Source organism: Sciurus carolinensis, chromosome 7, assembly GCF_902686445.1.
Source record: "Sciurus carolinensis chromosome 7, mSciCar1.2, whole genome shotgun sequence".
Classification (NCBI taxonomy): Eukaryota; Metazoa; Chordata; class Mammalia; order Rodentia; family Sciuridae; genus Sciurus; species Sciurus carolinensis.
This window is the reverse complement of record NC_062219.1, coordinates 122,099,474-122,114,012: the sequence shown is the minus strand read 5'-3', so window position 1 is coordinate 122,114,012 and position 14,539 is coordinate 122,099,474. Positions and strand designations below refer to the sequence as shown.

General features: G+C 35.4%; 1 pseudogene; it reads right to left on the bottom strand.

The window, feature by feature from the left end:
• The window catches only part of LOC124989321 (leucine repeat adapter protein 25-like), a 57,024-nt pseudogene extending 44,036 nt beyond the window's left edge, over positions 1-12,988 (bottom strand).
• Between the last annotated feature and the right edge of the window lie 1,551 nt (positions 12,989-14,539).

The window sequence follows — 14,539 nt, the reverse complement described above, 5'->3', positions numbered from 1 at the left end:
GACCAGGGCAGGGCAGCCAGAGACTCCCCAAGCAGCCCTGCTCCCTCTGGCAGCAGGCTTCTTCCTTGGCTAGCTTCTCGGAGCAGACAGCCCAGTGAGAGCCTTTCCACAGAACCAGCTCCAAGCCCTGGAACCAGTAGCAGACTAGGGGCAGCTTTCTTCAGAAGTACTGCATTATCAAGTTCCTCCAAGACTTCAGGCTACCGAAGGCTGGGAGGTGATATACTAGAAATCTACAGGGACACTATAAGCCAATAGAGGAAAACTGCAATATCTCAGAGTCCTACTGGTATGTGAGAAAACAAGGGAAGAAAATGTACCAAACAAACCTAGATACTATATCAATAAAACCCAACGACAGCACAGCAGAAGAAATGTCAGAAAGGGAGTTCAGAATGTACATAATTAAAACTATCAGGGAAGCAAATGAGGAGATGAAAGAGCAAATGCAGGCATTGAATGATCGCGCCAATCAACAGCTAAAAGAGCAAATACAGGAAGCAAGAGATCATTTCAATAAAGAATTAGAGATACTGAAAAAAACCAAACAGAAATCCTTGAAATGAAGGAAACAATAAACCAAGTTAAAAACTTCATAGAAAGCATAAAAAATAGGATAGAACACCTGGAAGACTGAACCTCAGATATTGAAGACAAAATATTTAACCTTGAAAACAAAGTTGAACAAACTGAGAAGATGGTAAGAAATCATGAACAGAATCTACAAGAATTATGGGATATCATGAAAAGGCCAAATTTAAGAATTATCGGGATTGAGGAAGGCTTAGAGAAACAAACCAAAGGAATGAACAATCTATTCAATGAAATAATTTCAGAAAATTTCACAAATCTGAAGAATGAAATGGAAAACCAAGTACAAGAGGCTTATAGGACCCCAAATATACAAAATTACAACAGACCCACACCAAGGCACATTATTATGAAAATACCTAACATACCAAAAAAAGACAGAATTTTAAAGGCCGCAAGAGAAAAGAATCAAATTACACTCAGGGGGAAACCAAAAAGATTATCAGCAGATTTTTCAGTCCAGACCCTAAAAACTAGAAGGGCCTGGAACAACATTTACCAAGCCCTGAAAGAAAATGGATGCCAACCAAGAATCTTATACCCAGCAAAACTAACTTTCAGATTTGACGACGAAATAAGGTCCTTCCGTGATAAACAAAAGCTAAAGGAATTTACAAAAAGAAAGCTGGCATTACAGAACATTCTCAGCAAAGTATTCCATGAGGAAGAGATGAAAAACAACGACACAAATCAGCAACGGGAGGAACTTGCCTAAAGGAACAGCCAGATAAATGAGATACCAAATCACGTCAAAAAACAAAAAACAAAAATGAGTCAAATGACTGGGAATACAAATCATATCTCAATAATAACCCTGAATATTAATAGCCTGAATTCATCAATCAAAAGACATAGACTGGCAGATTGGATTAAAAAGAAAAATCCAACAATATGCTGCCTGCAAGAGACTCATCTCATAGAAAGAGATACACATAGATCAAAGGTGAAAGGATGGGAAAAAACATACCATGCACACAGACACAGCAAAAAAGCTGGGGTATCCATCCTTATTTCAGATAATGTGGACTTCAAGTCAAAACTAGTCAGAAGGGATAAAGAAGGACATTACATACTGCTTAAAGGAAGCATAAATCAACAAGACATAACAATCATAAATATCTATGCCCCGAACATAGGCTCATCCAAGTACGTCAAACAAATCCTTCTTAATTTCAGAAATCAAATAGACCACAACACAATAATACTAGGAGATTTTAACACACCTCTCTCAACACTGGATAGATCTTCCAAACAAAAATTGAATAAAGAAACCATAGATCTCAATAACACAATCAATAATTTAGATTTAACAGATATATATAGAATATACCATCCAACAAAGAACGAATACACTTTTTTCTCGGCAGCACATGGATCCTTCTCTAAAATAGACCATATTTTATGCCACAAAGCTACTATTAGCAAATACAAGAAGATAGAGATACTACCTTGTATTCTATCAGATCATAATGGATTGAAATTAGAAATATATGACAGAATAAAAAACAGAAACTTCTCCAATACCTGGAGATTAAATAATACACTATTATATGATGAATGGATAACAGAAGTCATCAGGAGGGAAATAAAAAAATTCTTAGAAGTAAACGAGAACAAAGACACATCTTATCAAAATCTCTGGGACACTATGAAAGCAGTACTTAGAGGAAGATTTATTTCATGGGGTGCATTCAACAAAAGAAGTAGAAATCAACAAATAAACGACTTAACACTAGGGCTCAAAGCCCTAGAAAAAGAAGAGCAGACCAACACCAAAAGTAGTAGAAGACAGGAAATAGTTAAAATCAGAGCTGAAATCAATGAAATTGAAACAAAAGAAACAATCGGAAAAATTAACAAAATAAATAGTTGGTTCTTTGAAAAAATAAACAAAATTGATAAACCCTTAGCCACACTAACAAAGAGAAAGAGGGAGAAAGCTCAAATTACTAAAATTTGGAATGAACAAGGAAATATCACAACAGACACGTGTGAAATACAAAACATCATTAGAAGCTATTTTGAAAATCTATATTCCAACAAAACAGAAAACCTCGAAGACATCAACAAGTTTCTAGAGACATATGAATTACCTAAACTGAACCAGGAGGACATACACAACTTAAATAAATCAATTTCAAGCAATGAAATAGAAGAGGTCATCAAAAGCCTACCAACAAAGAAAAGTCCAGGACCTGATAGGTTCTCAGCTGAATTCTACAAAATCTTTAAAGAAGAGCTCATTCCATGTATTCCATGAAATAGAAGAGGAGGGAACCCTCTCAAACTCATTCTATGAAGCCAATATCACCCTGATACCTAAACCAGACAGAGACACATCGAGGAAAGAAAATTTCAGACCAATATCCTTAATGATGCAAAAATTCTCAAAAAAATTTTAGCAAATCGCATACAAAAATATATTAAGAAGATAGTGCACCACGATCAAGTGGGTTTCATCCCAGGAATGCAAGGTTGGTTCAACATCAGGAAATCAATAAATGTCATTCACCATATCAACAGACTTAAGTTAAAAATCACATGATTATTTTGATAGATGCAGAAAAAGCATTCGATAAAATACAGTACCCCTTCATGTTCAAAACACTAGAAAAAATAGTGATAGTGGGAACATTCCTTAACATTGTAAAGGCCATTTATGCTAAGCCCATGGCTACTATCATTCTAAATGGTGAAAAACTGAAAGCATTCCCCCTAAAAACTGGAACAAGGCAGGGATGCCCTCTTCCACCACTTTTATTCAGCATCGTCCTTGAAACTCTAGCCAGAGCAATTAGACAACCAAAGAAATTAAAGGGATATGAATAGGAAAAGAAGAACTCAAACTATCCCTATTTGCTGATGACATGATTATATATTTAGAGGAACCTGGAAATTCCACCAGAAAACTTTTAGAACTCATAAGTGAAATCAGTAAAGTAGCAGGTTATAAGATCAATGCTCATAAATCCAATGCATTTTTATACATAAGTGATGAATCTTCAGAAAGAGAAGTAAGGAAAACTACGGCATTCACAATAGCATAAAAAAATAAAATACTTGGGAATCAATCTCACAAAAGAGATGAAAGACCTCTACAATGAGAACTACAGAACACTAAAGAAGGAAATTCAAGAAAACCTTAGAAGATGGAAAGATCTCCCATGTTCCTGGATAGGCAGAATTAATATTGTCAAAATGACCATATTACCAAAAGTGCTATTCAGATTCAATGCAATTCCAATTAAAATCCCAATGATGTACCTTACAGAAATAGAGCAAGCAATCATGAAATTCATCTGGAAGAATAAGAAACCCAGAATTAGCTAAAGCAATCCTTAGCAGGAAAAATGAAGCTGGGGATATCGCAATACCAGACTTCAACTATACTACAAAGCAATAGGAACAAAAATGGCATGGTATTGGTACCAAAATAGACAGGTAGATCAATGGTACAGAATAGAGGACATGGACACAAACCCAAATAAGTACAATTTTCTCATACTACACAAAGGGGCCAATAATATGCAATGGAGAAAAGATAGCCTCTTCAACAAATGGTGGTGGGAAAATTGGAAATCCATATGCAACAGAATGAAACTAAACCCATATCTCTCACCATGCACAAAACTAAACTCAAAATGGATTAAGGACCTCAGAATCAGACCAGAGACCCTGCATCTTATAGAAGAAAAAGTAGGTCCAGATCTTCAACATGTCGGCTTAAGGACCAGACTTCCTCAACAGGACTCCCATAGCACAAGAAATAAAAGCAAGAATCAACAACTGGGATAGATTCACACTAAAAAGCTTTCTCTCAGCAAAGAAAGCTATCAGTAATGTGAAGAGAGAGCCTACAGAATGGGAGAATATCTTTGCCACTCATACTTCAGATAGAGCGCTGATTTCCAGAATATACAAAGGACTCAAAAAACTCTACACCAAGAATACAAATAATCCAATCAACAAATGGGCTAAGGAAATGAACAGACATTTCACAGAAGAAGATGTACAAGCAGCTAACAGATATATGAAAAAATGTTCAACATCTCTAGTAATAAGAGAAATGCAAATCAAAACCACCCTAAGATTCCATCTCACCCTAATTAGAATGGCGATTATCAAGAACACAAGTAACAATAATTGTTGGCGAGGATGTGGGGAAAAAGGTACACTCATACATTGCTGGTGGGGTTGCAAATTAGTGCAGCCACTCTGGAAAGCAGTATGGAGATTCCTCAGAAAGCTTGGAATGGGACCACCATTTGACTCAGCTATCCCACTCCTTGGCCTATACCCAAAGGACTTACAATCAGCATACTACAGAGATACAGCCACATCAATGTTCATAGCTGCTCAATTCAGAATAGCCATATTGTGGAACCAACCTAGATGCCCTTCAATTGATGAATGGATAAAGAAAATGTGCCATATATACACAATGGAATATTGCTCAGCCATAAAGAATGATAAAATTATGGCATTTGTAGGCAAATGGATGGAATTGGAGAATATCATGCTAAGTGAGATAAACCAATCTCAAAAAACTAAAGGACAAATGATCTCGCTGATAAGCGGTGCAGACATATAATGGGGGGTGGGAGGGGTTAGCCTTAGGGGTAGGGTTAGGTTTAGGGTTAAGGTTAAGGAGGGTGGCAAGAATGGAGGAAGAAAGGACTGTATAGAGGATAAAGAGGGGTGGGAAGGGTGGGGGGAAGGGAAAAAATAACAGAATGAATTGAACAATATTACCTTATTTTAATTTTTGATTACACAAATGGTATGCCTTGACTCCATACAAACAGAGAAAAAACATGTATCCCATTTGTTTACAATAAAAAAAAGAGAGAGAGAGAAAAGAAAGAGTAGGAGAAAATCTTTGCCACTCATACTTCAGATAAAGCACTAATTTCCAGCATATACAAAGATCTCAAAAAAACACTACACCAAGAATACAAATAACCCAAGCAACAAATGGCTAAGGAAATGAACAGACACTTCACAGAAGAAGATGTACAAGCAATCAACAGATATATGAAAAAATGTTCAACATCTCTAGTAATAAGAGAAATGCAAATCAAAACTACCCTCAGATTCCATCTCACCCCAATTAGAATGGCGATTATCAAAAATACAAGCAACAATAGGTGTTGGTGAGGATGTGGGGAAAAAGGTACACTCATACATTGCTGGTGGTATTGCAAATTAGTGCAGCCACTCTGGAAAGCAGTGGGGAGATTCCTTAGAAAGCTTGGAATGGAACCACCATTTGACCCAGCTATCCCACTCCTCGGCCTATATCCAAAGGACTTAAAATCAGCATACTTCAGAGATACAGCCACATCAGTGTTCATAGCTGCTCAATTCAGAATAGCCATATTGTGGAACCAACCTAGATGTCCTTCAATTGATGAATGGATAAAGAAACTGTATAGTTTCCTGTAAAGAAACTATACAGGAGGGACTGTATAGAGGGAAAAGAGGGCTTATAGTCGTGGGGGTGAAGGAAAAAATAACAGAATGAATCAGACACCATTACCCTATGTAAATGTATGATTAAACTAATAGTATGCCTTTACTTTATGTACAAACAGAAACAACATGTATCCCATTTGTTTACAATAAAAATAAATTTAGAAAAAACAACATACAGAGGGAAACAAGGGCATGTAGTTGAGGGGACAGAAACTTGGTCACGTTTCTAAACCTGCCTCATATCTGCCTTTGGGTTTCTCCATTCTCTGGCCAGTAAACTGTTTTATTAAACTAAGTTTTGTCATGAAACTTAGAAGACTGGTTAGTAAAATTGCATATATTAGTACATATTGCAGTACAAGTCTCAAAACAGAGGTAGACATGGAAAAGGTATAAAGAAGAAAGAGTGGATACTCTGAAATACAAAGAACACTTTCAAAGAACAGTCACTCTAGAGTTAAAGTCTCAGTGGAACAGATGGACAAGCACAGAGAAACCTTATTGAATTAATGAGCTCTTCTCATGTGCCAGACAGGGTCTCAAGTCTGTTCCATATGTTAAAAAATAGATTGTATCATTTTGCCCATTTACTAATACATTGAGGAAGCAGTTAAATAAGTTGCTTCAATTTATACCTGAGAATTTAAACTTTGTCAGTTCTTTTCAGGAAAATCGGTTTTATGGTATATAATTTTTCAAATGCTTGCCAATCTGTTCTAAAAATTTTGCATTAGGACCAAAGAATTTTATCATGAATTGAAATTTTCTATACAGCGATATAACTGAAGCCTGAACCATCTAAATTTGGTGTAATTAAGATGAAGGACATTCTAAAGACCAAAGGGTAAAACAGAAATATGACATAGTTCAAAAGCAAAAAATAATAGCTAATTTGTCAGTGATGTATGACCTATGGGTGTCTAACCCCTGAACAGAGTAGTTATTGCTAAGTGTGTACAATTGTATGCAATTCCCTGTTTATTCAAGAATTTCTTCTAGGGTGGTTAAAAATATTGAGTCAGAGCTGTATCACCAGGGTTTTTCTCCTTAAATGTAACTTAGAAGAAATAAATATTTTTATGAAAAAAAGGAGTTTTTTGGTTGATTTCATCCCACTTATTGATTATTGATTTTACTTCTTGTACTTGTTAAGGAAATCAGTTCCTAAGCTGACATGATGGAGATTTGGGCCTACTTTTTCTTCTATTAGGCACAGGGTCTCTGTTCTAGTGCCTAAGTCTTTGATCCACAGGGTTGAGTTTTTTGCAGGATGAGAGATAGGGGTTTAATTTCATTTTGCTACATATGAATTTCCAGTTTTTCCAGCACCATTGGTTGAAGAGGCTGTCTTTTATCCAGTATATGCTCTTGGTGCCTGTGTCTTGTATGAGATAACCATATTTATGTGGGGTTGTCTCTGTGTCTTCTATTCTGTACCATTGGTCTTCATATCTGTTTTGGTATCAATACCATGCCATTTTTGTTACTATAGTTCTGAGGTATAATTTAAAATCTGGTATTTTGATGCCTCCTGTTTCACTTGTCTTGTTAAAGATTGGTTTGGCTATTCTGGGCCTCTTATTTTTCCAAATGAATTTCATGACTGCATTTTCTGTTTCTATGAAGAATGTCATTGGGATTTGTCAATAATGTCAATAGGAATTGCCTTAAATCTATATAATGCTTTTGGTAGTATGACCATTTTAACAATATTAATTTTGCCTATTTAAGATCTTGGGAGATCTTTCTGTCTTCTAAAGTATTCATCAATTTCTTTCTTTAGTGATCTGTAGTTTTCATTGTAGAGGTCTCTCACCACTTTTGTTAGATTGATTCCCAAATATTTTATTTTGGGGGGGCTATTGTGAATGGGGTAGTTTTCTTAATTTCTCTTTTGATGGATTCATCGCTGATGTATAGGAACGTGTTTGATTTATGGGTGTTGATTTTATATCCTGCTATGTTGCTAAACTTATTTATTAGGTCTAGAGTTTTCTGGTGGAAATTTTTGGATCTTCTAAATATAGAATCATTTTGTGAGCAAATAGTGACTTTGAGTTCTTCTTTTCCTATTCATATCCCTTTAATGTCTTTCTTCTGTCTAATTGCTCTAGCTAGAGTCTGAAGTATGATGTTGAATAAAAGTGGTGAAAGAGAGCATCCTTGTCTTGTTTCAGTTCTTGGAATGCTTTCAAATGTTTTCCATTTAGAATGATGTTGGCCTTGGGTTTAGTATATATAATTTTTACTATGTCAAGGTATGTTCCTACTATCCCTAGTTTTTCTTGTGTTTTGAACATGAATGGATGCTGAATTTTGTGAAATGCTTTTCTTGCATCTATTGAGATAATCATATGATTCTTGTCTTTAAGTCTATTATATTATGAGTTATAGTTATTGATTTGTGTATGTTGAACCAACCTTACATCTTTAAGATGAACCCCACTTGATCATGGTGAACTATCTTTTTAATATGGTTTGTATATGATTTGCCAGAATTTTATTCTATGTTCATCAGGGATATTGGTCCAAAGTTTTCTTTCCTTGATGTGTCTTTGTCTGGTTTCAGTATTAGGGTGATACTAGCTTCATAGAACAGTTTGGAAGGGATTCCTCCTTTTTTATTTCATGGAATAATTTGAGGACTATTGGTGTTAATTCTTCTTTGAAGTCTGGGAGAACTTGAATGAGAATCTGTTTGGCTTTTCTTACTTGTTAGGCTTTTGATGGCATCTGTTTTAGTAAACTTTTTCACTATTGTGACTAAAGAACCTGACCAGAACAACTGTAGAGGAGGGTTTATTTGAGGACTCATGATTTCAGAGGTCTTCGCCCATAGAAGGTTGACTCCATTCCTTGGGGTTCTAGGTGAGACAAAATCATGGTGGAAGAGTGTGGCAGAGGAAAGCAATTCACATTTTGATCTGGAAGCAGAGATAGAGACTCCACTCTCCAGATACAAAATATATACCCTTAGCTATGCCCCAAATTAACCACTTAGTCCAGCCACACTCCACCTGCCTCCAGTTACCCATCAGAGATTAATTCACTGATTAGGTTAAGACTCACAACCCAATTCTTTCTCCTCTGAACCTTCTTGCATTGTCTTACATGGGAGCTTTTGGGGAACACCTCACATCCAAACTATAACAGCATCTTCTGTTTCATGCTTGAAATAGATCTATTTAAATTGTGTATCTCCTCATTCAGTTTGTGTAGGTCATATGTGTCTAGAAATTTGTTGATGTCCTCAAGATTTTCTATTTTATTAGAGTATAAATTTTCAAAATAGTTTCTGATTATCTTCTGTATTTTATTAGTGTTTGTCATGATATTTCCCTTTTCATCATAAATTTTAGTAATTTGAGTTTTATCTCTTTGTTAGCATAGGTAAGCATTTATCAATTTTATTTATTTTTTTCAAAGAGCCAACTTTTTGTTTGGTAAATTTTCAGAATTGTTTCTTTGTTTCAATTTCATTGATTTCAGTCCTGATTTTAATTATTTCCTGTCTTCTACTACTTTTAGTGTTGATTTGTTCTTCTTTTTGTAGGGCTTTGAGATGTAATGTTGGGTTATGTATTCACTGACTTTCTATTTTTTTATTGAAATCACTTAATGCAATGAACTTTCCTCTTAGCATTGCCTTCATAGTGTCCCAGAGATTTTGATATGTTGTATTGGTGTTCTTATTTACCTCCAAGTATTTTTTAATTTCATCCCTGATTTCTTCTACTATCCATTCATCATCCAAGCATATTATTTAGTCTCCAGGTGTTAGAGTAACTTCTATTTTTTATTGTATCATTGATTTCTAATTTCATTCCATTTGATCTGATAGAATGCATGGTATTGTCTCTATTTTTTTGTATTTGCTAAGAGTTGCTTTGTGGTCTAAGATATATATACTCTATGTTAGAGAAGAATCTGTGTGTTGCTGAGGAGAAAGTGTTGCTCATTAATGGATGAAATACTCTATATATGCCTGTTAAATCTAAATTACTGATGGTATTATTTATTTCTATAGTATCTGTGTTTAGTTTTTGTTTGGAGGATTCATTCAGTGGTGACAGAGGTATGTTAAAGTTGCCCAGTATTATTGTGTCATGACCTATTTGATTCTTGAAATTGAGAAGGGATTGTTTAATATACAAAAATGCTCCATTGTTTGGGGCATATTTATGATTTAATGTCTTGTTGATGTGTAATTCCTTTAAGCAGTATGAAATAACCTTCTTTGTTCCTTCTGATTAACTTTGGTTTGAAGTCCACTTTATCTGATGTGTAGATGGAAACCCTGCTTGTTTATGTGATCCATATGAGTGATATGTTCTTTCCCATCATTTCACCTTCAGTCTGTGGATATTTTTGCCTATGAACTGAGTCTCTTGGAGACAGCACATTGTTGGGTCTTGATTTTTAATCTAATCTTCCCAGTCTGTGTCTTTTGATTGATGAGTTTAGGCTATTAATATTCAAGGTTATTATTGAGATATGATTTGTATTCACAGGCATCTGGGTTTATTTCTAGTTTTCAATTTAAATTAGTTTCTGTTTTGATTGACTAATCCTTTGGTATATAGTTCCTCCCTTTGCTGTTTTTCACTTTTTAAAATTTTATTTCATGGACTATTTTGTTGAGAATGTTCTGTAATGCAGGTTTTCTTGTTATTCTGTATGTTAGGCATTTTCATTACAATGTGCCTTAGTGCGGGTCTGTTATAATTTTGTACATTTGGGGGTCCTGTAAGCCTTCTGTATTTGATTTTCCATTTCATTCTTTAAGTTTGGGAAATTTTCTGGTATTTTATTGAAAATATTGTACATTCCTTTGCTTTGTATCTCCATGCCTTCATGTATCCCAATAAATCTTAAATTTGTTTTTTCATGTTATCCCATAGTTCTTGGAAGTTCTATTCATGGATTCTTAACATCTACTCTCTATGGTCAACTTTATTTATAAGATTATATGTTTTGTCTTCATTACCTGAGATTCTGTTTTCCAAGTGGTCTAGTCTGTTGGTGATGCTTTCTATTGAATTTTTAATTTAGTTTATTGATTACTTCATTTCAAGAATTTCTGCTTAATTTCTTTTCAGGATCTCTGCCTCTTTATTGAAGGGATTTTCACCTCCAGAAGTTTATTTCTGGTTTCACTCCTTACATCATCCTTCATGTCATGGATCAGTTTATATACAAAGGGAAATGAAGATAAGGGAGGGAGGATGGGAATAGGAATGACAGTACAATGAATTGGACATAATTTTTCTATGTTTATGTATGAATACACAATCAGTGAAATCCCACTTCATGTAAAATGACAAGAATGGGATCCTAATTAGAATAAGTTATACTCCATGTATGTGTACTATGTTAAAATACACTCTATTGTCACATATATCTAAAAAGAACAAATAAAAAAACCAAGGACTAACATCAATTATCCTCAAAATATTTCATGTAATAGAGAAGGGACACTTCAAAAACCATTCTACAAAGCCAGTGTTACTCTTATACCAAAACTGGATGAAGACATAACTAGTAAAGAAAACTATGGACCAATATCTTTGGTGAACATAGATGCAAAAATCCTCTATAAAACTATGCAAACCAAATTCAACAACATATGGATTATATGGATAATAATCAATTTTATTCAATTTCAGGAATGCAAGGATTGTTCAACATATGCAAATCAATAAATGTAATACATTACAAAGATAGAATCAAGTATAAAAATCACATGATCCTCTCAATACTTGCAGAAAATGCCTTTGACAAAATTCAGCTGCCTTCATGAAAAAGAAGAGACCAGATATAGAAGGATTTGACTCAACATAATAAATCTATCTGTGAAAAACCCAAGGCCAATGTAGTTCTGAATAGGGAAAAACTGAGAAATTTTTCTCAAAAATCAGGAATAAGACAATTATGAGAACTCTCCCTCTTGAACATAGTACTTGAAACTTCAGATAGAGCAAGCAGGCAAGAGAAAGAAAGAAAAGGATACAAAGAAGAAATGAAGAAGTCAAATTATCTCTCCTTGCAGATGATATGATCATATACTTAGGAGACCCTAAAAGTTCCCCCAGAATACTGTTGGAGCTGATAAATAGCAAAAAATATCAGGATACAAAATTGTATTGGAAAAAAAGAAGACAGTATCTTCATTCACAGATAATATGCTTATGTATATAAGAAATTCAATGGAATATGTAAAACCACATAACTACTAGAATTCATCAGTGGTTTTCACAAGGTCTCAGTAATAAAAAAGTCAATTTTAATATAAAAGTCAATTTTAGAGATCCAAGATGGCAGACTAGTGGGAGGCTGTATTCCTTGTTGCTCCATAACTTGGGTTTCAAGCAAAGGATATCTGTTTTTCTGTGAGGCAGTCTTTGCTGCTCATCAATCCCCTGCTGTTTACCCCATTTTTCCACCTTGATCACCTGCAATCTGCCAGCATATTGACTACTTTTTGAATGCAGATTGCTCACTGACTGCTGCCTATCATCTGCCATATGGCCACTTGCCAGCCTCTTGCCTGCCCATTGCCTGCCTTTCACCTACCCATCACCCACTACCTGAGATCCACCTGCCAATCATCCGCCAGTAGCCTGAAGACCACCTGCAGACCACCAGCAGATTGCCAGCTGCCTGCTGTTGCCTGGAAGTCCACTGTGACAGTTCCTGCAGGTTTGGTAACACGTGACTGCTGCCATTTTGGGACAACAGCCAGTACTAGTAGGACTCCCAGCCTGACTGACTGTGCCCTGCCTCCAGGATCCCTCAGCCTGACTGACCATACCCCACCACCAGGACCCCTGGTGCGACTGACCACACCCCACAAGGGCTTGGCACCCATGCCCCATGCTGCAGCTCCCCATTTGCCAATATGTTTGGAAGCCAGTGTGTTCATCTTGGGTTATCTTGGAAGTGGAAGCTACCATTTTCAGATGGGGCAAATCCCATCCTGAGATGCCTGCTGGAGACTGGAAGTTCAATATCAGGTAGCTCTTATGCATCAGGTTTTTGAAGACTGGGAGGTTTGAATAGTATATGACTGTTACAGTGTAGATTTTTTTTCTCATTTTTGAAAAAATTTAGTTTTTGTTTCTTTATTTTTCTTGCTCTATTTTCTTTTTGTTTTCCTGTTTCCTCAGAGTCTCTTTCTCCCTTTTCTCATACTAACAACCAACTTCTTTTAATTACAATTTCACTCTTCCTATGATCTAGAACTTCTACATACTCTTTTCTTATCCCATTAACAATTACATCCTACACCCATCTCCATCCTTTTTGTGCTCCATTAGAAACTGCAGACCTCATTGTAAATCTATTTGTTATACTATAGATAATAATTGAACTCATCCTCTCTGTTTATTATGACAATATTGTTAACATACTCATAGGGGCTATTTGGCTTAGGGATGCATATTGTCTGAACTGGGTGCTGCTAATATTGTTCTCCCCCTTAAATAAGAGGTTTTGGAAACCTGCAGGGTCACTATAAGCCTAGAGGAGGGAAACTGCAATACACCAGTTCTGCACTGCTAGAGGGGAAGATACATGAACAACATGAAAAAAACAAGGGAAGAAAATGTTCCAAACAAACCAAGATTCTATATTAATAGAATCCAATGACAGCATGGTAGAAGAAATGTCAGAAAGGAAGTTCAGAATATACATAATTAAATTGATTCACAAAGCAAAGAATGAGATAAGAGGGCAAATGCAGGCAATAAATGATCATTCCAAAAGCAGTTGAAAGAGCAACTGCAGGAAGAAAAAGATCATTTCAACAAAGAGATAGAGATTCTGAAAAAGAACCAAACATAAATCCTTAAAATGAAGGAAACAGTAAGCCAAATAGAAAACTCAATGGAAAGCATCACCAAAAGACTAGATCACTTGGAAAACAGAACCTCAGACAATGAAGACAAAATATTTAATCTTGAAAATAGAGTTGACCAAACAGAGAAGACAGTAAGAAATCATGAATGGAACTTCCAAGAACTATGGGATATCATGAAAAGACCAAATTTAAGAATTATTGGGATTGAGGAAGGCACAGAGATACAAACCAAAGGAATGAAAAACCTATTCAATGAAGCAATATAAAAAAATTCCCAAACCTGAAGAATGAAATGGGAAATCAACTACAAGAAGCTTACAGAACACCAAATGCACAAAATTACAACAGCTCCACACCAAGGCACATTTTAATGAAAATGCCTAACACACAAAATAAAGATAGGCTTTTAAAGGCTGTGAGAGAAAAGCATCAGATTACATATAGGGGGAAACCAATATGGATATCAGCAGATTTCTCAACCCAGACTCTAAAAGCTAGAATGTCCTAGAATATTTCAAGCTTTGAAAGAACATGGTTACCAGCCAAGAATCTTATACCCAGCAAAACTAACCTTCAGATTTGAAGACAAAATAAAATCCTTCCATGATAAACAAA